General features: G+C 37.2%; 1 long non-coding RNA gene across 1 annotated transcript; it reads left to right on the top strand.

Annotated features, from left to right (window-relative positions):
• Positions 1 to 245: 245 nt before the first annotated feature.
• Positions 246 to 25489, top strand: LOC125268296. The gene is made up of 3 exons (XR_007184864.1): positions 246 to 699; positions 24489 to 24650; positions 25319 to 25489. It is a non-coding gene; the product is annotated as an uncharacterized LOC125268296 (long non-coding RNA).
• Positions 25490 to 25857: the final 368 nt, after the last annotated feature.

The raw sequence follows: 25857 nt of genomic DNA, 5'->3' as shown, positions 1-25857 counted from the left end.
CCTCGTCATAAAAAGGTCAAATCACATGATATTTTAAGATTTCTTACCTTTGACACAGTTATGATGGTCTTAGGGGTACAGTGATATGCACGTTTTATGTTTTTTTTTCTGCATATTTTTTACATGTTGCTTAGGCTAGGTTTTATAAGCATGGAGCGAATCAGCATATTTTCCCTTACAAACAATGGCCACGTTCACACTGTCAGTTTTTGGGATTGACAACCGTATTCTGCTGCTGTGTGAACGTGGCCAATACTGATTCTGGATAATTTCCTCAAAATTGCCAGTGATCCTCCTGTGTGAATCTCGTGAACGCAAACTGAAGCCGAAGCAGATAACGTTAGCGTGTTTGCCTAGTTAATTTAGTTATCATGCGGCTATTTAACCGTCAAATTTAGGCGAAAAAGTCCATTAACTGTTGTCAATAATTTAGAAATGTATGATCACTTTCAAAGCAGCTTTCGGTTAATGGACGCGTCGAATCCACGTGACCAACTTGAGTCCGTTGTGAACCCGGAAATCTTTCGTCGTTACGTGAAATGCAGGATCGTGGATTCTTAAGATAATTTCCGAATTTTGCCTAGGAAAATTCGTTAAACATATTGCTTCGAACGTGAGTGACACTCCGCGACCCGCGAACCCGTTCAGCAACACGTGATGCAGTTGTTTACCGAAAGGACGATACAAAATGAATGAATGGTGAGTACATTTGTTGTCACTTTGTGATGCTAATTTGGCCTTACTGGACTGTCCTAGATATGTGTGTAGCACATTTCATTTCACCTACTGTTCAGTGGATTTGGATACTCATTTCACAGTTTTTCACATAGTAGGGGAATTGTGCATATTCGGATGTGATGTCACAGCAAATAATGCTCAATTTACCCCCAACTCCACACAACTCTATATTTGAATTATTCTGAGATTTTCTGGATCATTCTTGAACCTTAAGATGGCTGTTTTGTACACAATCATAGTTAAATGTATTGTTATCTTTTTATTTAAGTTTCCCCCAACAGCCCAAGTGTACATAGGCCTATAGAAACAGTGCATAAAACAATTCAAAGGATGATTGTAAAATAATAAATCCAATTTCCAAGTGATCAGAGTGTTTCATTTAAACCCACTGCACGACTTCCACAAGTAGCAGGCATTTGTGCAGGGTAAGCAATCCATGACGTACATGCGAGTCAACGAGATGGAGGGAAGGGCATAAAAATGTGAAGCGTATCATGGCTATTTGACAGGGGGAAGAAAATAGAGAAGTGTTATACAGACAAAGGCATCTTTCAATGTCCAAAGTGACAATCAGTCTGTTTTATTGTGTAAAAACACCCAAAAACCCATTTGAGTTTCTTCTGTGCAAATCTAAAGGTGAAAACCCTGAACACACTGTTTCTAATAATGAAAGTTAAAGGATTAGTTCAGAATTAAAATTTCCTGATAATTTACTCACCTCCATGTCATCCAAGATGTTCATGTCCTTCTTTCTTCAGTCGAAAAGAAATGAAGGTTTTTGAGGAAAACATTCCAGGATTTTTCTCCATATAGTGGACTTCACTGGGGTTCAACGGGTTGAAGGTCCAAATGTCAGTTTCAGTGCAGCTTCAAAGAGCTCTACATGATCCCAGACGAGGAATAAGAGTCTTATCTAGAGAAACCATCGCTCATTCCTAAAAAAAAAAAAAAAAAAAAAGAGTACTTTTTAAGCACAAATGCTCCACGCATTACGTAATAACATTGGAAAGGTCACGCGTGACGTAGGCGGAAATACAGATCCAGTGTCTACAAAGTGAACGTGCAAAGACTAAGTCAAACGGCCTTTACAAAAAAAAGGTAATACAACAATGTTGGACGATTATGAAGTTGGAGGAGAAAATGTGATGGAGTTTTCCGCCATTCTGTGATACTTCCGCCTACGTCACGCGTGACCTTTCCAATGTTATTACGTAATGTGTGGAGCATCACAGAGCAGTGCAAGACGAGCATTTATGGTTAAAAAGTATATAATTTTTTTAACTTTTTTTTTAGAAATGGATAAGACTCTTATTCCTCGTCTGGGATCATGTAGAGCTCTTTGAAGCTGCACTGAAACTGACATTTGGACCTTCAACCTGTTGAACCCCAGTGAAGTCCACTATATGGAGAAAAATCCTGGAATGTTTTCCTCAAAAACCTTAATTTCTTTTCGACTGAAGAAAGAAAGACATCAACATCTTGGATGACATCGGGGTGAATTATTAAATTATCAGGAAATTTAAATTCTGAAGTGAACTAATCCTTTAATGAATTTGAAAAGTCAAAAAGTACCATAAGGGGCCGTTCACAACATGTTTTTCCATTCCACTGCGGCACTTTTCCATTGTTTTTCAATATTAACACGCGCTAGAGGTACATCTTTAACCATTGAGCTTCAGTCTTGCATATTTTTCAGTGTCTTGCGCACGACACAGTGTTCTAAAAAATGCGACACTCAAGTAGAAGTTCAACTTTTTAAAAAAACATGTTTTCAGACCTAGCACTTTTTTCCTTCCATTGACCAGTGTCTCGTGTTTTTAACAGCAAAAACACATTCTACGAAAATCATAAAAGTGGTTGATATATGACTTGTGTATGAACATGTGATGAATTATTTGTTCTTTTGACTTAGATCTTTATAATGATTCAGTTAATCCAGTTCATGAAAACCATCCAAAGGATTCGGTTACAGTGTCTGAATTGCAGACACTTGGAATATAGTGCAGGACTAGACCACAGTTTGAATGCTTTTATGCGGCTTTCGTTAAATTTTTGGGCACTTGAAAGTCTCTATTCATTGTGTTTGCATGAAAAATACTGGCCAATACATTCTTTAAAATCTCTCACAGAAAATGAAAGTCCTAGAGGTTTGGAATGAAATTAGGGACAGAATGATCTATTTGAAGGTGAAAGCAGTCTATGATAAAACTCTTTGATCCTGCTTGAGAGGCAAACTTTGTTTTTTAGTGGTTGAGTCTGCTTCAATTCAAGGTCCAACCATCTTCTAGTCTGTATAGATATGTGATAGTGCTTCAGAACAGCCTGTTTTAGGATGCACTTTACCACACGCCGACTAAATGTTCAACCACTTTTTTAGCGTCTGTTTTTGGATCTCGCTAATTGTGAAAACTTTGCGCTGGTGTCTGTGCCGACAGATGAGATGAAAAGTTGCTGCTAAATTCGCAGCTGGCAGGCAAATGAATGCAGTGTGAAGTGCGCCAACAGAAGTGCGGGTTCCCGCTGCTTTGGCAACAAAGAGCCTCCGCACAAGACATCTGCTGCCTTCAGTTCAGTCACATGCTCCAGCCGAACCGCTGCACTTCCATTACCATAGCTCAGAGCGAGCGCTACACCTACTCAATCTTTCTCTCCGGATTGCCTCCGTTCGCTTCTTTCATTGGGATGAAGTTGTGTGTGAACCCTGTGTGAATGTTCACCAGTGCTGTTCAGAGTCTTAATGAGCAGGTCTCATGGAAGCACAAGTAAATTGAGCTCACTAGCATGATAAATGATCCAAACGAGCGCTATTGTTCTCTTCTGCGACCGCTGGCTTGGGTGGGAGCCAGATGGCGGGTGGTTAGCACTCACTTTTTGTGTTCATATCTGATAACAACCACTAATGCGTGCCCTTTCTTAAGAAATTAGTTTGATGATGGTGTGGAGGCATTTCTGATGCTTTTTAATTGTTTTTTTTTTTTTACTGTAGAAATGTTTTGTTCCCAGTGTGATTCCCACAATGTTTCCAAGTCTTAGCCAGTATTTCTCAACCTTCATTCGAGGCTGATTCTCGAAAGAAAAATCCCAATAATATGTCAGATGTCATAGATATACAAATCATGACACTAACATGCTGAAATCCCAATCCAATCTCTTCAAAAAAATGATGTTCTTCCTCAGTATTTTTGTCTCGTTTTCCAGCACAAATATCTAAACTTTCTTAAATCAAGGAGAAGCAAAATGACTGAAGATATTAAGTCTTGCTTTGTGAAAAAATGCATCAAAATGAAGTGAGTTTGTGCTTAAAACAAGAACAAATATCTGCTAATGGGGTCAGAAAAACGATATTGTTTCCCTTTGAATTAAGTTAAGACATTTTTTTTTCAGAAAATAACACCTTATATCTTCAGTCATTTTGCTTCTCCAGTAAATGTATCTTGATTTAAGGATGTTTAGATATTTGTTCTGGAAAACAAGACAGAAACACTGAGGAAGAAGATACTTGAAGTGTTTATTCTCTTTTTTTAACTTATCAGCTGTTTACCAAAGTACTTCATCTTAGCTTTCCTTCAGATAGTGAGCGGTCGGGACGCCCTGCGTCAGGGGACAGACAGGATCCCATCCAGATATTCTTCTCTCAGTGGCAGTCTTCATCAGACTCTCACGGTAATGACGCCTCACGCCTCAGGCTCCACACCACATCTGTGACGCCTTCCTCCTCCTTTATCCGTCCATCCTTCTCTCTATCCTCGTCGCCATATTCCCATGATGCACATCACAGCTAGACCAGCCTCAACAATAAGGATTTTTTAATTTCTGCTAGACTGATTTGAGGGGAAATCATTGCGATATTTACTTAATAAGTGCATTTGCAGCACATTTTGAGTGAGGTTTTATTTTATAGATGACTATTAGAATAATAATTGCATAATGCTGCATTAAAAAAAAAAAAAATATATGCAACTAACCCTAGTCCTATAGTAAGTACATGTTGTTAATTAATATTACTCAGTACTTGAATGCATAATTACACTAGAAAAAGGACACCTTAAAATGAAGTGTAGCCATAAAATGTTATAGTTTATATTTTTCATTATTACATAGATCATTTTAATGTGCAGTTACAGCAAATTAGAATAATGTACACTAAAAATGCTGGGTTAAAAACAACCCAAGTTGGGTTAAAAATGGACAAATCCAGCGATTGGGTTGTTTTAACCCAGCGGTTGGGTTAAATGTTTACCCAACCTGCTGGGTAGTTTTATTTAACTCAACTATTGTTTCAAAATTACTTAAATTAACCCAAAATATGTTAGAAATTAACATTTTATTAATAAGTATGATGAATAATAATTAAACAATAAACATTTAATAAATTGCTGATTAATTAATGTTCAGCTTTTGATTATTATTGGTTGATTCTATAATTATGTCTGATTTTTAATATCCAACATATTTTGAGTTCATTTTAAGCCAGACATATAGTCATTTTTAAACAATAGTTGAGTTCAATAAAACTACCCAGCATGTTGGGCAAACATTTAACCCAACCGCTGGGTTTGTCCATTTTCAACCCAGCTTGGGTTGTTTTTAACCCAACCTTTTTAAGTGCAATGTCAATAAGATAATGTAACAAAGCCAGCTATACATTCATAAAGACTTTAGCAGGAAAACGATGGCATATGGCTCAAAATATTACTGATTTGCTGTAAGTTTCAACTCATTCTAATGGACATCATTTTACAAAACCAGAAAATGAGTCTTTTTTTTTTTTTTTTTTTTTTTTGTAGAGCATGTTTTATCTATTGATCGGAGGATTAAAAGACAATTAATATTCAGTAATATTAGAGATTTAACACCATTCACGCTATTGGATGAGAGCAAAACTTGAAGTGAATTGATCTGAATAATGACACTATTGTCTTCTGTAGAGCTGCTTTACAGCTGCATTGAATTAGTTTCATAATTGATGCACTTTGCAACATTAGCACTGTTATGTTCCTGTTTAAGCAATCTGTGTTGTATAAAGTGCTGTAGAAATAATGACAATGCAGGAGTGCTGTCAGCTGGTCGAATCTCGCTCTGATACTCGTCTAATCAAGAACAGCACTACCAAATGTTTCATCGCTGATGGTGTGACTGTTTCCCGTTTGCACAGGGGGAAAATCGGCAGAAACATTGAAATACCTAGATTAAGTGCGCATAGACGCAGTGGCGGGACGGCTGGCGCGCTTCACCCCCAGTCTTGTTTTCAGGATCATTAAGCCCCAGCGCTCCACAGTTTGCCTGACAGGATGAGAAACAGCAGCGCGCTCTCACCCCGCAGGTATCTGCAGCGATTATTACTGCAAAAAACACTCTCGTTAGGGCCCTTGTTACAGCTCAAGGGGGAACGGCTAATTAGGGGGACAAACACGGCTGGAAAACGAGTCGATTACACCTGTGGACTTTTGAGTTTCTGCAAAGTCTGCGCTCCAGTTCATCTGCAGAGGGAGAAAGTGAAGGACAGACACTGTCGAAAGCTTTTATGAAAATGATCTTCCAATTAGCAGGACCGGGAGCCTCGCTAGACGAGCTCATTTCCGCTTCAGTTCAGTTGGCTTTCTCGTTAATTCTGTATCGTTTTATGGGAGCGTATGAATCAGACCTGTTATCACTGAAGCCTTTTCTACTCGCAGTCCTCCAGACACACAGTAGGGTTTTGTCAGAATTTACAGAGAAAAACTTTGCTCTGCATAGTATCTTTTTGTCCTGTCGGAAATGAATCATTAAAAACCAATGAAACCCTGATCCATGTGGACATGAAACTCACTTTAAAGAAATTTTTATTTATTTTTCTTATAGAACTTTAGTGTTCTTGACTCATAATACTTTATGTGTTTATGTGTTTAACAGGTCATTTCAGTTTTTTCTAGTGATAAAGTATGCTTACAAGTTGTTTTAATTTTTAAAATTTAATTAAAATGAAAACAAAATTAAATATAGCTGCAAGCAGCAATTACAGGGACAAGTCGAATAAAGGCAGAAAAGGAAATATTTGTGCATATCTGTGATCATGAGGTTAGGATGAAGCTGTTTAAATTACATCAGTTAAAGCACTTATAGCATAATAGCATGGTTTATAACTTCTGAGCAGTAGGTGGCGCTGCATGCACCCTCAAGTCAAGCCTGTGATGACATGTACCAATTTTCTTGTCAATACACAAAACTTTTGCAAAGACACAGCCGCATATCCATTTTGCCATGCTCGCAGTCAAATTTGTTGACGCAGTATAAAACAATGGTTGGGTCTATCAAAAATCTTTTAATAACTTTTTTGTCATGAGTGTCTGTAGATGCTATATACCAAATTTCGTACAAATCGGACAAATTTTGTAGGAGGAGTTCGAAAAAGTAGGTTTTGAATAAAATTCGATATGACAGACAGTAAGTGTGGTAGAATACGGCAAATTTGGTATCGTAGGACTCGGCATAAGCCGACAAATCTAATGATGTAAGTGAAATGACAATATGTTGAATTTATTATGTGTTATAAGCATTTTCATATCTCTTGACCACTAGGGGGCGCTGACCTGGAACTTTACAGGTCCTCTCAGAACATGGCCTCGATGAATCATACCAAGTTTCATGAACAATATGTTCATGCATTTGTAAAACACATCATTTTATGACAAAATACAAAATGGCTGACCAAAGAAAATTGGATATTGTTTAACTCAGCATGCCTCAAGGAATCTAATGGTGCGTTCACACCGGACGCGAATGAAGCGGTAAGCGCGAGTGATTTACATGTTAAGTCAATGCAAAGACGCGAATTGACATCCTGCGGCGCGAATGACGCGAATCGTGCAAGTTGAAAAATCTGAACTTTGGTGAATTTCCGCGCCGCGTTAACCAATCAGGAGCTTGCTCTAGTAGTGACGTGACGTAGCGAGCTGAGGCAGAAATTCGAAACAACAATGGAGGACAAAATCATCGTCGCTGTAGATCTTCATACATTTATAGAAACAGAAATAAAAAGGATCGTGTTTGAAAGAAAGTGAGTGAGGAGGTCAGACAATCTGATAAGTTGTAAAAAACGGTCTTTACTCAATTTTATATATATATATATATATATATATATTAAGACTACAAGCCAACTAAAGACGACCAATTGAGCTTATTCGCTGTAATTTAATTTAAACCCACTGACAAGTTGTGTTTATTCAGAGGAAGTGTGCAGAAAGCAGTGGGAGAGTCTGGGACACATAAAGGAGCGGGAGAGCCCCTCTCATGACGTGAATTCGCGTCTGTTGTGAAGGGATTTTCACGCGCGAATGAAGCGAGTAAACTCAAAATGTTCAAGCGTCCAACTACGCGCGAATAGCGCGATTTATTCGTGCAAGACGCGTCTGGTGTGAACGCAGCATTAGATTACCATCCTTATGATTTTAGGACAAGGCATTCAAAAGTTATAAGCAAAAATATACATTTTTCCTATCTTGGCACCAATAGGTGGCGCTGTGACGATACTGTGCATGTAGCCCCAAGTCATGCATGTAATAACATATACCAAGTTTGGTGTCAATACACCAAATCATTGTGAAGATACAGCATCAAATCCATTTTTGCGTCAAATTCGTTGAAGCGATATACGAGAACGGATCAGCCGATCAAAAATCTTTTAATAACTTTTTGCCTGGAGTTTGAGTAGATGCTACATACAAAAGTCAGTGCAAATTGGACAAACACTCTAGCAGGAGTTCGAAAAAAGTAGGTTTTTCGGAAAATCCAAAAATGGCGGAAACATTTTCATGACAAGTCAGCAAGAGCCATGGATTCAGAGGAAAAAAAGAATTTTGTTTCTAGGACTTTGTGTCAGAAGTTATGAGCATAAACATGAGTGAATCTTTGAACTGTTGGTGGCGCTAGAGGGTTTGAGGTAGAGACTCCAAATTTGCTATCGTAACCTTCAGACTGTCCTCTATCTGTGTGCCAAATTTCATAACTTTTTACCATACAGTTCTATGGGCCCTTCAGGGCTTGACCCCTAATTAATTAAAACAAAATCCATAAAACGATGGGAACCCTTAAAAGGTTCTGTGTATGAAGCGTCTGACGGAACCCTTTACGGTTCCACACAGAACCTTTTCTTATCATTTTTTGATGAGCAAATACACTTGATGAAAATGAAAAGACGAAATGACAGAAAAAGCAGAAACTCGAGGCGTGTGAAATCAAGAGGGATCTGATGGTTTTTATGGCTCGCTGTAATGGCTGGCCTTTTGTTGAAACACGAGTTAGTTCCAGCGTTTAACCCCGGCGCATTAATTTCTGCTCGGTGCTCACGACGGCTCCGTCAGCAGCCCCTGTGGGGAGACGCGCTGATGTCATTAGGCAGGAGTTAATGAAATACAAGGATACACTTCTTCATTCCACAGATTACTGCAAGAAAAACCTGGTGTAAATTTCAGCCGCCCGTTTGCACATAAATTGTAATCTTGGTGAGGAGAGGAACTGCCGTAACATATAACTCAGACGTGAATGTGTTCACCCGCACATGATGTAAAAACAGCTGGACTAACCTGATATATTTTATTAATGTCTGTGTCACCTCTTACTGTACATAAAATTAAATCTCTCCCTTTCTTTAGAGTTTGTTACATCAAGACACTACAGGCAAAACCAGTTTTTTTCATGCCCTGGTCAGGTTTGAGATTTTGGTCTGCTGTGCTGACTAATGGAAAGAAAACACATACACATTTAAGTGTTTATTTTATCGCACTTTATCTATTTGCTTCTGTAGATTTTTAGTCAGAAATCTCCACTTCAGCAGCTTTACACACACCAAACGTTACATTTTTATTCGTATCATATTCTAAAGGTTTGTTCATATATCATTCACCAGATATAATCAACATTTTACGCCTAAAAACGTGGTGAAAATGTCTGTTGACAGTATTTTCTGACTTATGGAATGATAAAAATCCAGATTCCCCTCTGTAAAAACTTTTCACTTTAATATGTCAACAATTGTGAACCTGGCTTCATCCATTGTTCAGATTTATGTTCTGGAAATGTATGCAAATTAGTGCATGTTTAATTAGATAATGCCTCATTTGCATATTTAAGCATAACATTTCAGAAAACTTGTTTATGTTATTTATACATTGTTCATGGAATGTTTTAGACATTTTTTAAATGTTGCTACTTTGCTTGTTAGAATGTTGCTGTTTTAGAACCTTCAGAACGTTCCCATAATGTTTGAAGAATGATAAAATGGAATGTTCCCTTAACATTCGCAAAAAACATTTTTAAAACATTTAAAAAAACTGGATTTTTTCAGCGTTCAGAGAACATTTAGAAATAACGTTTTCATAACTTAATGGGAACGTTAGCAAAACTTTTTTTGTCTAATTTAACTGGGCAAATCTATTAGTTAAAATGTTGACCCTATTCACCTAATAGTGTCTTGCCTTAAATGTCTCTTACTGCAGTAATAGTATAGGTATCCTTGTCTTTTTTTTAAAACATCACATTCCTGATATTTCAAGTGGGAAAAAAAAATAAATAAATAAATAAAAATCTTCCAGATCCACAAGATGAAATACACTTCAGGATATATTCTCTGACAACAAGCCTCAGAATCTGACAGTTTTCCTTCTCAGGAAGATGTATGTCCTTTTCGAGGATGTATTGATGTTTCTTTCTGGCTCATTAAGAACATGGTTTTTGCTGTGCTTCACTTAGTCAAACAGATCCCATGTCCTAAAGCAGCAACGAGAGGCCTGTCGGCGTTGAGCTCGCGTCTATAACATCTCTGACGGGTTTAATTGTGTCAGCCGCGAGCCAAACCGACAGAGGGCCAGAGAAATATGATTGTGCTGTGAAGGAGGAGGAGGAGGAGGAGGAGGCAGAAGTGAGCAAGATATACAGTACATGTTCATTACAGATGGACCACAGAACACAACAATAAAACGTCCACAGCCAGCAGCGGCGCCACGCAGAACATTAACACTGTAATTTACATAAAATTACTCACATACTGCAGCAGTAATTTAATTTGTATGACCAGTACAGTGGAAAGATTCAGAGTGGGAGCCGTGATTATTCTTCCTCATGACTGACTCGCTCTCAGAGAATATGAGTGACAGAGTAAACACCTTTCTACTGTACACACGCTGAAACAGAGATTCGTTCTGGGCATTATGAGATGCACTGCTGTTTTGACATGTCAATCAGTAGCTGTGTTTCCATCCACCTGCTTTTATTCAAATTTTGGGATATAACATAAAAAATTCTGGATAGAAACACCAACATGCGCATAAATTTAAAAATGTGCATAAAATGCTGAACAGCATCTCAAATGAGGCGGAAAGTTTTTTATCCGATAAGCAAATTTGCGCATAAACTACAATGGAAACACGTTTACTGAATAAATCCATCGATGCGCAACAGAAAACCTCTTGGGTCAGTCCATGTCAAATCAACCAAAATTTGAGCCAGGGAAGTTTCCGAAATTTTGATTTTGATTCAACAGTTTGGACATGGAGTCAGATTGGGGTCCCAATATCTATGTGACTGAACTATATAGGGCCTTAAAATGAAAATTTCAAAAGAAAAGTTCATTAATAATACGAATCTAAAAGTATTCAAGATATCGTAATATCTCCTTCTAGAGTTACAGGCATGACAACTTTAGAAAATAAATATTTATGCCACTCCGGTATGTGCTATGCAATTGAGCTGATAGAAAAACATGATACATTTCTAGTTTCAACATTATTTGTTCTTCAGATATTCCTCTTTAAAAGAAAAAAAGTATCAGCTGTATGCAAAGTGACCCACATTTGGTTTTTGACCACTGAAAATGTGTACAATTTACCAATTTACTCACGGAGCCACATTAAGATCTCCATATCTCTGGGGATTGAACCATTGAGGGCCTTTAAAATGAAGATACCAAAAGGAAAGTTTGTTAAAAATCAGAATCTGAAAGGATATTAAGATATCTTTAATACTTCTTGAGTTACAGGCATGCAAACTTGAGGCAAAAAACACAAGAAGTGCTTCTTTCCCATTTTTGAACCGTCACTGTTGGCATATAATGAAACAAAGATTGTTAAAGTCAACAGATTTTACTAATAGATCTACCAATCTCTGTGATAAAATAAAATAATGATGCTGCCATCTTTATGAAGTCATTTTTACACCCCTGAAAATTGCATCCAAATCTCAGGTGAAAATTGTCATTTTGACACCCTCTACAAAATAGTGGATTACTCAGTTAATATACATCTGTGACATTTAATATTTTGGCTTTCATCACTATTTATGTTTGTCTTTCTACAGAAAAAAATTAACAAAATAAAAAAATTGAGCCTGGTTGAGTTGACACGGAATGACCCTCATGTGACTTTGCCTCAACAGAGGCTGTGATTGGATAACTGGAATAACCAGCGGACCAATCATATCACAGCATCTCAAATGTTGGTTTGGTGGTTCTGAAACGTCTGAGTCAAAGTCTGTCATCAGAATGATTTGGTTTAATTCCCTCCAGAAGCGTCTCACACGATTGTGTTCACAAACACCAGCATCCGAACGCAAGAGAACATGACAGCGTTTATTGTGTTTCGTCTGACGCTCTGAGACGAACTCATTTATGATGGAGGAAAAAAGAGCTCGATTGCAGCAACTTCCATTTTTATTACTGATATTTTGCGGCAATTTCACAGGAAGTGACGATTTTGTTCTCTTGAACACATGGGATGGAAATGCTGCTTTATTCACAAATGTTTTGTGCCATACTCTAATATTTTTATACATAAGTTAAATTTGAAACTGTGGATGTTTCAAATTTTTTTAATGTTTAAATGGTTATAACATCAATTGAGAAATTCAGCAACTAGCTGAAATAACATAAATTTCAGTATTTTTTTTATTTTATGGTTTTAGTTATAATAATAACCCATAACCCATACTTTACTGATAACAGTAAATGATGCATTTTTATGAGCAATTAACCATAACCCTAACCCTACACTGTAAAAAAAGAATTGTTGGTTTAACTTAAAAAAAGTAAGTTAAAATTAAAAATTTGAGTTAATACGATGAAGGTGACTGGTTTAATCAACAGAAACTCAAAATATTATGTTAAGTACATGTAGTTAATTAATATTACTCAGCCCTTAATTACTCTGTAACAACATCACCTTAAAGGTTACACTTTATTTTGAGGCGTCTTTGTTACAGAGTAATTATACATTTATATACTGAGTAATATTAATGAACTACTTGTACTTATTTAAGGGGTTAGGAATATGATTAGGGTCAAGTTTAGGGTTAGTTGCATGTATTTATGCATAATTTATAGTTATTTCTAGAGTAACCAGATGGAACAAGACACAATTGTTACAGAAATGTAACCAGTATTTGTAATGTTACAAATTGATTTGTTGAAAAATCCAAAAAGGTGTTTAAAACAGACATGTTCCCTTAAAATCTGGATGCTCATGTTATTTGTCAGCTATCATTGACTCTGTATCTATAAGTCTGCCAAACTGTAGGTGATCAATTCTCACTGGTTTGATAGTTGATGGTCCGTGTGGTTCTGCTGACGGTGCAGTATTTGTCTGTCAACAAGCCTTCGTCTCTGCTGTCTCTCTCTCTCTCTCTCTTCAGCCCCTCCGTATCTCACTCCATCTCTCGGCTTGTTAACGCAGGCAGCGGCGTGTGCATACGCTTCTTAGCATGAACGGCTCGGGATGATTTTCCAGCCCTCTCCCGTCTCGCAGCTGGGATATTTCCAATTTTAGGCGGAATGAAACGGGCTCGGGCTGCTCTGACAGGTGAGCTGTCACCGCTGCCGTCTTTAACTCCCCGGCATTCACAGCCAACCCTCGTCAACTGACAGAGAAAATACCCAACAGCAGCAGAGAAAAGGACTTAATGTCCTATTCACCCCCAGTCACCGTTGGAAAATTGCTTCCCTTTTCTGCTCACGTATTAGATATTGTTTCCATGACAGAAGCACTTGCTATTATTGCACTTTGAAATATGAAAGTTCTAGAAAAAAGAGAGAGAAAAAGGCACATTTGGAGAAAAAGGTTGCAGGGGGGAGAGGGTTGTGAGGATGTAATTATTTAAAATAGTCTGCTAATGTGTATTATCATGCCATTAAATGTAAATGAGATGAGGCTAAAAGACCTGACTTGTCAATTGCTTGAATAAAAGAAAAAAAGCTGAAAAGAAGAAAAAAAAACAATCTTTGGATGAAAAAGGGCACTTAATGTGAGCTCGCGTTTAGTCTGTTCATACATCTTCTTCCTCGGCGTTTTCCAGCACAAACATTCTTAAATCAAGATACATTTACTGGAGAAGCAAAATGACTGAAGATACTGAGTCTTGTTTAATGAAAAATGTGTCAAAGTGAAGTGAGTTTAAGCTTAAATCAAGAACAAAAAAAGTCAGAAAAGTACTTTGGTTTCCATTTAAATTGTTTATTTTTCTGACCCCAATGGCAGATTTTTTTTGTTTTTGTTGTTGTTTTAATCATAAATGTTAGTATATAAACTATATATTTTTCATACCCTATATTGGCAGATATTTGTTACTAAGTCACTTTAGATTTATTATTTTTTCAATAAACAATTCTTAATATTTCATTAAACAATATCTCCAGTAAATGTATCTTGATTTAAGAACGTTTAGATATTTGTACTGGACAACAAGACTGATGCTGAGGAAGAACATGATTTTTGCAATGTAGCAGAAGATTTCATGAGCACTCTGAAAAACGACTGAAGTTATTGTCTTGAAGCTGCGTTTCACGTCGCTGTAGCGTCAGAATACGGCCGTCGACGAAGGGCTTGTGTTTGTGATTCCTGCCCGGCCGTTCTTCATGACCTGAGCCTGTTATCAGCAACATTAGACTGAATATTAATGCTCCGCAGCCAGATGAATCCCATTAAGCCCGGCGGCCATTCCTCCCCACTGTACAAGAATCAATGAAACGTGATTATGCTGCCAGAGCAAGAGTCTCTCCAAACAAACGTGGCGTTTCTTGACTGAGCGGCTTTTAACGTTATCATTGTGCTATTAGAACAAATAAAGCTTTTCCTTTCCATTTCTACTTCTTCTACGCCATTTCTCGTGTCATCAGATTTTCACATTAATTCTGGGTCTGCGAGACCTTTGTGCGGGTCTGCGGAGCAGAAAAGGGCTAAAAATGACAGTTTGGTAATGACCCGTCGGCTGAGGAGAGGCTCTGCAGCGGGTCGGAGCTGGAAAGCACTTATTACTCTCTAAGTGCTGGGCGGCTGCAGCCGGGAAAAGTGAGCTGTTAACGAATATCATTTGAGCAGAATAGCCAGAGGAGGTCTTTTGATATGCAGAAGAGCTGACCCCCGCGCCGCTCCTTTAATTGGGTTTTTAATTTTCCAGGCCATCTGACGATATCAGACATGATCCTCCAGCTTTGTCACAGTGATTTGAGACGCTGTGACAAGAGGGCCGCTGATCGCTGAAGAGAAGAAAAGAGAAGAGAGAGAGGTTCGCCGCGGCGGCCTGATGTTCCTGCTCTCGCTTTCATTCTTAAAAAAAAAAAAAGGTTCTTTCTTGGGATCGATGGATCCAACCTTTAACATCCATGGAGTCTTTCCACTGAACAAAAGGTTAAAAGGTTCTTCACGCTAACGAAAAATGGTTCTTCTGTACACTCAAGAAAATGTTAAACCCAGTGGTTGGGTTAAATTTTTGCCCAACCTGCTGGGTAGTTTTATTTAACTCAACTATTGTTTTAAAAATGACTATATGTCTGACTTAAAATGAACCCAAAATATGTTGGAAATTAAAAATCAGACACATAATTACTGGCAACAATAATAATCAAAATATAAGCAATTTAATAAATGTTTATTATGTAATAATTATTCATTAAACTTATCAATATATGCTCATTTATTAAAGGTATTAATAAATGTTAATTTCCAACATATTTTGGGTTCATTTTAAGTCAGTCTTGTAGTCATTTTTAAAACAACAGTTAAATAAAACTATCCCAGCAGGTTGGGAAAACATTTAACCCAACCGCTGGGTTTGTCCATTTTCAACCCAACTTGAAAATAATGTCATTAATTACTCACTCTCATGCCGTTCACACCCGTAAGACCTTCGTTCATCTTCAGAACACAAATTAAGATATTTTTGATGAAATCCAGTGGCTCAGTGAGGCCTGCGTAGACAGAAATGACATTTCCTCTCTCAAGATCCATTAATGTACTAAAAACATATTTAAATCAGTTCATGTGAGTACAGTGGTTCAATATTAATATTATAAAGCGACGAGAATATTTTTGGTGTGCCAAAAAAACAAAATAACGACTTATTTAGTGATGGCCGATTTCAAAACACTGCTTTATGAAGCTTCGGAGCGTTATGAATCAGCGTGTCGAATCAGCGGTTCGGAGCGCCAAAGTCACGTGATTTCAGCAGTTTGGCACACGATCCGAATTATGATTCGACATATTCTCGTGGCTTTATAATATTAATATTGAACCACTGTACTCACATGAACTGATTTAAATATGTTTTTAGTACATTAATGGATCTTGAGAGAGGAAATGTCATTGCTGGCTATGGAGGCCTCACTGAGCCATCGGATTTCATCAAAAATATCTTAATTTGTGTTCTGAAGATGAACGAAGGTCTTACGGGTGTGAAACGACATGAGGGTGAGTAATAAATGACAGAATTTTCATTTTTGGGTGAACTAACCCTTTAAACAAATGTTAATTTCCAACATACTTTGGGTTAATTTTAAGCAAGCAATACAGTCATTTTTAATCAATAGTTCTGTTAAATAAAACTACCCAGCAGGTTGAGCAAACATTTAACCCAACCTCTGGGTCAAAACAATCCAATTGCGGGGTTTGTCCATTTTCAACACAATTTGGGTTGTTTTTAACCCAGTATTAATAATTAGAAATGTTTCTTGAGCATCTAATCATCATATTAGAATGATTTCTGAAGGATCATTCTGGAGTAGTGATGCTGATCACATGAATAACTGCTCAACATTTGTTGGAGAATTATTATTCTCTGCAACTGTCTCAGTGCTTTTCTAGCGTCTCATGTCCGTGTATGTGCTTAACCATTAGCTTTAGCGCTTGCTTTTGACATGAGCCTCTTTGAAACGAATCTCTTCAGTCACTCGATTGTTTCCCTCTCCAGCTCCACCGCCCGGGGTCTGAGTCGAGAGTCGAGAGCCGCCGCTGTGGGTTTTTAAGCGTTTTCTGCCCTCTGTTTGTACAATCAGCAAGACCACACAAAGAGACTCAACCTCCTAATCTCTTAACCAAACAAGACAGCAATTACACTCGCTGATAAAGTGGGAACATTTCCATCGGAGCGGCTGTTGAGAGTCTCTCAGTGTTTTGTTCTCTCCCTCTCTCTCTCTCTTGTCCCTGTTCGCCGGCATCTGCCAATTTGGTGGCGTGCGGATGCAGTGTCACTGCTTGTTCTGGTAATAATGGGCTGAGCTCAGCATGTGCTGTCCTGAAATGTGTCAGTAAGAGAGACATACGAGATGTTTAATAGATGACCACCTCACCACACACTCGTTGACATTTAAGAGTACTAGAAATAACGACTAGTTACTCAAACAAACCGCATGAAGGCATTTCTAGCGTTCACTTATGGAAATGAAATGGTTTTTATTTCTCCTAGAGGAAACAACAGCAATGTGAAATACATGCGTTATTTTTAACACACTCAATTATTGAAATCTCATTAGAGAAATCATTAATTACAGCATGCAATTCCTGATGCTTCAGCTGCACGTATGAAAATGAGAGCCCTCGTTGTAATTAATATGTCCAGAGTTAATGTAATCACAGTCATTTAGGATTGGTGAAATAAATGAACAGGCGACTGGCTCGTATGGGAGTTGAAGATTTACTCCATCAGAGAATGAGCCGTTGTGCTTTACATGAAGAACAATAGACAATCCCTTTAGCTGTACCTTATTACAGCTGTCAAGAGGGAAAAGTCTACTTAATTCAAAGGGAAAACACCATTATTTGTCTGACCCCATTGGCAGATATTTGTTCTTTTTTTAAGCAAAAACTCACTTAATTTTTATACATTTTTACTTAATATCTTCAGTCATTTTGCTTCAGTATCTTGATTTAAGAATGTTTATATATTCCTGCTGGAAAGCAAGACAGAAATACTGAGGAAGAACATCATTTTTTTGCAGTGTTAGAGATCCAGATCTAATTTGTTTCGGTTTCAATATGATTATTCAATATTGTGAATGTAAAATATATAATTTTGGCAGGATTTTTTTGTTTTTTAGGCTTGAATCTAAAAGTTCTAAATCGCCCCTTGTGAAGAAAACACACACATGATCATATTTTTTTTTAAAAGTGTATGTTATATGAATTTCCTGCACTGTCAGAGTTCACGCTTCATACAGCAGTCTGCACTTAACGCTCAGACATTCAGATAGTTTGTGAGAGAGTGCAACAGTCGGTTCTGGAAGTAAAAACTCCATTCATTTTCTCCATAGGGAAATGGATTTTTAATGATAATTTTTTAACAGTTAAATACAGAGCTTCGAGGTTGTTAGTCGACGGTATTTGCTTCTGTTAAAGCCATCAGCCCACATTATTTTAGCTTAGTTTTAAAATAATTGTGTTGAACAGTGGAATTCATGGTGAAAAACTACATTACCCATGATGCTATACAGAAAGTTCCACCAATCCGAGAGTTTGAACAAGCAAAACATGCCAAAAGAGATCTTTCAGCTACACCCACTCCCATGATATACTGTGAATGACGTAATTAAATCAGTCTCACTATACACTCTCAAAATACTTACATGTTTGTATTTATATGCATACTAGTTTTGACAAAAGTATCAACTTTGATACCAAGTCAATACTGAAATTTTAAAAATGTGACACTTTGAGCGAATTCGTAAACACCTCTGATTGGTCTTTGTGTTCACACGCTTATCAGATATGTCTGTGATTGGCTACAATGATCAATGCATGGAAGCATTTGAAAGCACACAGAAATGTTTGAATTTGAAAGCGGGAGTGTTTGAAAGCAGGTGTCCATCAATGGACCGGTCCTGTTTATCTGTGCAAGCGCTCAGTGAAGAGCATCATTGATGTCTATTTACAACATGTTTTTGAAGCTTTGATCATTGTAGCCAATCGCAAACATATCTGTTGAGCGCGTGAACTCAATGGCCAATCACAGACATTTCTGAAGAGCGCGTGAATACAAAGGCCAATCAGAGGTGTTTACGAATCTGCTCAACAGTGCTCAAAGCATCACAGTGGTATCAAAGTCAACACTTTTGACAACACAAATGCATATTTTGCAAGTTAACTTAAAAAAATATATAATTTATATATATATATATAAATTATATTTTTTTTAAGTATATATATATATATATATATATATATATATATATATATATATATATAATATAGTGTGTGTGTGTGTGTGTGTATGTATATAATCAACATTATTAAATTAATAGTTTTATATTTTCCCATTGTTTTTTTTTTATTTGATTATGCTGTTTGCAATGCTTCATGGGATTGTAGTTCTTTCAGAGGCTGTTTTTTTTTTTTTTTGTTTTTTTTTTTTTGTCTGATTTTCAAATACTTTTTGGTTCAAATCCAAGTTTGTACTGTTATGATTGTCCTCATAGCTGGATTATAACGCTTTAATGAGTTTTTTTTTTTTTTTTTTAATCCCTATGGGAGAAATGATTGGAATAAATACTTCCGGAAACAGCTCTGCTGAAAAAGGGGGTGACACTATTGCACTTGATTGAGCCGCCTGACATGTCAGACTGAACCAATCATGTGAGTTTGGGGCGGGGCTAGCTGTTTCATTGACAGATGAGAAGAAGTTTTCAAGAAAAACCTGTTTGAAAAATAAATATATATGAAAAAAAAAATAAAATAAAAAATAAAATTATATATATATATATATATATATATATATATATATATATATATATATATATATATATATATATATATATAGTAAAAATAATAATAATAAAAAATGTTAGTCAGTAAATGGGGACTAAATTAATTTGATTGTATTGTTCTTCTCAAGTTCATTAAATTGTTATGAAAAGGTTATTGAGTATCAATTTTAAATCTCACATTTAAAAATATATTTTAAAGTTGACATTATGTGTACATTAAGGCATGACTAAAGTGTATTTCCTTACTGCACACTTTAATCAATTCAATTCATTTGATTGAAATACTGTGTGTGTGTGTGTGTGTGTGTGTGTGTGTAGTAGGGTAACATGGGGTTACATACCCCCCCCCCACACACACACCTTAATTTTTTCTCCTGACCATAGTTGAAACAAAATCTCTCAGCACTTTTGGTAGGGATGTCCCGATCAGGTTTTTTTGCCCTCGAGTCCGAGTCAATTGATTTTGAGTATCTACCGATACCGAGTCCCGATCCGATACTTCTATAATACATAAAAAAAGAATAAAGAAGAGCGAAAAAACAGATCCAGGATGTTCCTTATTTTTTTATTTAATTCACCTTATTTTAACATTCAACAACTCTGTTAACAAACAGAGCACTTCTGTGAGGTAGCTTGATCAATCAAGTAATAAATAACATAAATTCTTCACCTCACTTCACTTTAGTGCAACAGTAAATATAAAAAAGTCTAATATAAAAACAAATATATTTGGTTTGATTTGGGTATGCTGCAGTCTGTGTAATAACTAAAATAATATCTATATAACTATAATCATATTTTCTGGCTAGTTTACGTTAGATTTTTATAATACACCATACTTTAACCCAAACTGAATAAATAAAAACAAGTTTAATGGGTAAATCTCCAATACTAATTTTTGATTCTTAATTTTCTTTTGTCATACTCAAATTCTTGTTAAAACACATTAGACATGCTTATTCTGTGCATTTTTAACACTTTTTTTTGTGTGAAATTCTATTTATTTTGTCCATCAAAAGTGTGCTTTCACTTTAATTGAGCGTCAGCAGCGCAGACTCTGTGCCGAGACGATCGCGGCACTGCTGCTTACGCGACGCTCCTGCCTGACGCTCGAGCTGCTCCTGCTGCCTGTGTGAATGCATCCGTTGGTTGACATGCACGCTGAAAAAAATATGCGCTGCTCACGCGCCGCTTACGCTTGCAGTGTGAAACAGGCCTAACTCTGTGCCACCGCATCACTATAGATGTGTTAAAAGTAATGAGAATATATATACATATATATCCGAGTCCTGATCGGGAGGTAACGTCCGATTCCGATCGAGTCTGAAACCACGTGATCGGGCCCGATTTCCTATCACGTGATCGGATCTGGACATCCCTAGTTAATAGCTAGCTACACTATTTTTAATTTTGTAATTTCATCTGAATATCAACATTTGTGTGATATAGTCAGTCGAAACAGTTTAAGTTAATTGATCTAATTTTGTCTCTGGAAAATAGTGATCTATGACACTGTGTTATGTTGATGAAAGTTTTTTTGTGTCTATTTGTTAATGAGGGATTTGTGGAGTAAAAAGTTTTAGTAAAACCAGACCTGTGGGGTAAGATGAGCCACCCAGAATTGGCACAGAAGACCCTGGTGTGGTATGTTGTTACTAGTGTTTTTATTTTTAAATGTAATAATTATTGTAATTTTAATAGGGTTATTATTCAGTATTTCCATGAATTAGATGTACATTTCAGACATCTTTGCTTTCATCTAAACCTATATAAAAGCAGTCTGGTTGTGAAAACGGTTTTCCCACAGTCCAGCTGTAGATCTGCGTGTGTTCTGCAAGGACAGACACTGAAGGGAAGTTTGAACGCGTCCCATTTACTGTAAATCGGCTGTGTGTGAGTCAGATGTTCAGAAAGCTGCTTCCTGGAGTCAAGAGTGCAGCGATATTTATATGATAACAGTGTTTCATCAGACTCGCTGTAACACACACTCACACACAAACACAACGCCTGCTAAAAACAGTACAAAATGAGGATGTAGTGATGATTACGGATCATGTGCTGAAACACTCATGCTTCAGTCCCGCGTTCACAGGAACAAGAAAAGGAGAGACATCGGAATGGATTTGTGTCTGTTGGTGATTTTTATCAGAGAATATTTTCGACAGTCATTTCCAGTTGGAGTGGCCGAGCGTTTGAGATAATGGTGAAAGGCGTGCAGAAGTGTGGTGTTTCTGCCGGGTCACTGGCAGATGTTGGACGGGTTGAGCTGATTAAACGCTGCTCCGCGTCTGTTGTGCCATTATTCCGCTCACTGATTGTAATAATAACTCTCGTTTTCTTCTCCACTCTGCTTTTTCCTTAACAACCTCTTTTAAAAGTCATTATTTAAAAGCATTCCCTAATTTTGCCTCTGTCTGTCTGAAGCGGGTTTACACGTCAGCTATTGTGTGTAGCTGCTCTCGTTTGTTTCGGTTTAAATGCCACTGTTGTGAACTTTTCTCATTTCCTTCAGCTGGACTGTCCTTTCTTCAGTTAATCACTCCAGAATATCGTATTGTGAACGTCGTGCACACTGCCACCATTCAAAAGAAATGAATACTTTTATAAAGGTGACAGTAAAGACATTTATAATGTTAGAAAAGTTTCTCTTTCAAATAAATGCTGTTATTTTGAACTTTCGATTCATCAAAGAATCCTGAGAAATAAAATTTATCAGTTTCTACAAAAATATAAACTATTTTCAACATTGATCGTAATCATAAATATTTCTTGAGCAGCAAATCATCATGTTAGAATGATTTCTGAAGGATCATTTAATTGCACGAGCAATTAAAGGGGCCGCAGCCTGAATCAGCGCATTTCTAATTATGCCCCAAAATAGGCAGTTAAAAAAAAATAAAATAAAATAAAAATCTATGGGGTATTTTGAGCCGAAACTTCACAGACACATTCAGGGGACACCTTAGACTTATATTACGTCTTGTAAAAAAACGTTCGATGGCACCTTTTTTTGTTTTACTTATATAGTACTTAAAACTAAAAAGTGAGAAATGCTGCATTGGCAAGCAACTAGCTGAAATAAAATCTATATTTTTTTAATATACATTTTTATTTTAGTTTTAATTTTTTTAAGTAATGAAAATGTTATGGTTTTAGTTCTGCTTTTAGTTGTCGTTAATAGTTAATAATAACCCTGGTGGTGAGGATAAGAGACTTCTGTCAGGATCGTTAAAGGGGTCATGAAATTGATTTTTTTTTTTTTAATTATTGTTTTATAATATTTCCTCCAACATGTTCTCCAACCATTTCACCCATATAGGTCGTTTGTCACTTCCCTGACCCATAAGATTTACTAAAGGTTTACTAAAGTTGCGCCCCTATCGACAACAGGACGTTTTCATTTTAATGCATTATTCCCTTTTATCTGCGTCATATTTGTGGTTTCGCGTAGCTCAATTGGCAGAGCATTGTGTTATATAACTATATGCAATCATGTGATCATATGATCGTGGGTTCGATCCCAGGGAACGCATGTGCTCATAAAGTGTAAATGCACTAGGGATGAGGGGTGTGTAGTTGTTAATAAAAAAAAAAAGAGTTTTGCTAAATGGAAATAGGACAAATGGTGTAAAAAGTCCACACGTTCTATTTAAATGAACACGCGTTTTGATTGGTAACGACAGTCATACCAATCAAAATGCGTTTTTGATTTCATGGTCATAATTTAGAAATAAATGGCTATTTCCTACCCTGGTTTTAGGCCTCTGATCTGAACGCTCTGTTTTAAGGGGCGTGTCTGCTGTGAGACTGAGAGACTTCTCGTCATTGCAACACAATTTCACACTCTTACAAAATGCTTTCACTATAACTAACAGTGCAAACACAATTTATATACAGTAAGAGATTCATTGTGTAGTGTAAGAGCATCACTATAATGGGAGTTTTGGCAAGTGTCCAGATAAACTACGTGATTGACAGCTTCAGCCATTATATAGAGAGCGTTATTGTAAAAAGACTAGGATTATTTATTATGAATTTAACTGTCATTAATGGTTTAAAAATGAAAAACTTTCAGTTTGCAGGGTCCTTGCTGATTCTAGAACAGCTGATTCCTGATCTTTGAACAAAAGTTTTTGGGCATAGCCAGTCTCGTATTGCGACTTGTTCTCAAAACAGTCGCTGGTAAAATGTACAGTACAAACATGCAAGTCAGCACTAACGTGACTAGGACGTTCGTTAAAAATAAACTGAATCCATTTTCCCTGACATTGAGATTTGTCGGCAGCTTATGCAAACGCAACGTCTGCATGGCATCGCATCGCAATCTAGTTATTATACAATCTCATCATAAACAACGACTTTAGATCCTCTCGCTGCTCATTGACTGACCACTAGTGGGCGGGGCTAACAATGTGATGATGTAAAAGTGGGCGTTGTTGTCTTGCTCCAGAGGCAGTCGTATGCAAATGATTGTGCCCGTGTGACGTCACATGCCACCTCTGTTCCAATCAAAGCTTTGTACAGCTTGATTATATGAATGCTTTTTTATTGATGACGAGGACGTTTTAAGTTATGGAACTTGCAGGATGTAATAATGATACAAAGACCTCTTATATGCCAAAAGATCGAGGAAAATTTGATTTCTCATGTAATGACCCCTTTATAAAATATCACAGACCTCAAACTTTTGAACACTACCGTCAGCAGAGATGTTGCTAACGCCTGCTTCAGCTAATCTACAAAACTCCTTCCTAAGGTGTGTTTGCCTGAGATCCAGCTTCTGACTCATCTGACCATCATGGACTCTGGAGTGAGTGTGTTTTGTTGGACCGGCTCAGAGCGTTGAGTGAATCCCATCAGCCCGACCTCGGCCCGCTCTCATCTGCTGCTCCATCCACACGCAGAGGATACAGGGAAGGTAAAGAGGTCTGACGGTCCAAGAGTTCACGGATGCTTGTGTGGTGGTGTTTTCCTCCAGCTAATTTGAAATCAAACTGTATGACAGTCTTTAGCTGTGAGCGAAGAGTCCTGTGACATGATTTAACTTCAGAAAGTTTGGAAAGTGAAACAGCTGGATGTTGTGTTTTAAATGGAGTATCTGATTCACTCTGGTATTGAATCAACATTGAACTGAACTAAGCTGAATAACGACTCTTCTATTGTCTTCTCATTCCATAAGTGATGAAGTTTACATCATTGGTTCTGTTATTCTCCTGAAGCTGCTTTGAAACAATCTGTATTATATAAAGCGCTATAGAAATTGTCTTGACTAAAGTGAATAGGAGGTTATTCTTGGCCTGCTGTCAGTGGAATCACATTTCATCCCGCCCATCGCGAAATCTCATTGGTCCAAAATCCTGCTCTACATTGCTGTACGTTTAAAATCCAACCTGTTCTGATAGGCTGTTATTGTGTTTTTCTGCTTTCGCCGCAGTCAGATAGCTAGAAACCCGACGTGTTGTGGTTTTATGTTGATTCTCCAGTGAGAAGATGAGAGCTGTGCTGAGCGTGAGAGGAGGACGCTGATAACCAGAGTGTGCTTCAGACTCTCATGCATTTATTTCAACCATATTTATTCAATTTCAGATGATAATCTGCTAAAACGCTCCTTCCCCGCACCAGCCGGCTTATTAAAGCATGCAGATGAGCGCGTGACGAGATGTGCATGTGATCACGGTTCTCCGGACCTCACGTGTGTGCTGTCTTCTGCAATGAGTGCTGAACTGAGAGCTTGTCAATTAAACTGAACGAGTTGCTGAATTAATGTGGCTCATCTTCATCTTTCTGTTTTCTGCTTGAGTGAGTTTGGAGTTTCATGTAGAAGAGCTGCATAATTGAGGTCTCGGGGTTGTTAAAAAATAAAATCTTATAACTCCGTGGACATTTTTTATAATGTATATACAGTTTTTCTAGTCATGCCAAGCTCTACAATATTTTATTGGCTGGATGAAATGGATGTTAAAGGGTTAGTTCACCCAAAAATGAAAATATCTGTCATTTATTACTCACCCTCATGTCTTTCCACAACTGTAAGACCTTCATTCATCTTCAGAACACAAATTAAGACACAGTCAGAGACTGACACGGACCACATATGGAAGTGGCACCAATTGGAATTGAAAAGA

This window comes from Megalobrama amblycephala, linkage group LG5, assembly GCF_018812025.1.
Source record: "Megalobrama amblycephala isolate DHTTF-2021 linkage group LG5, ASM1881202v1, whole genome shotgun sequence".
NCBI lineage: Eukaryota > Metazoa > Chordata > Actinopteri > Cypriniformes > Xenocyprididae > Megalobrama > Megalobrama amblycephala.
This window is presented reverse-complemented; position numbering and strand designations above follow the sequence as displayed.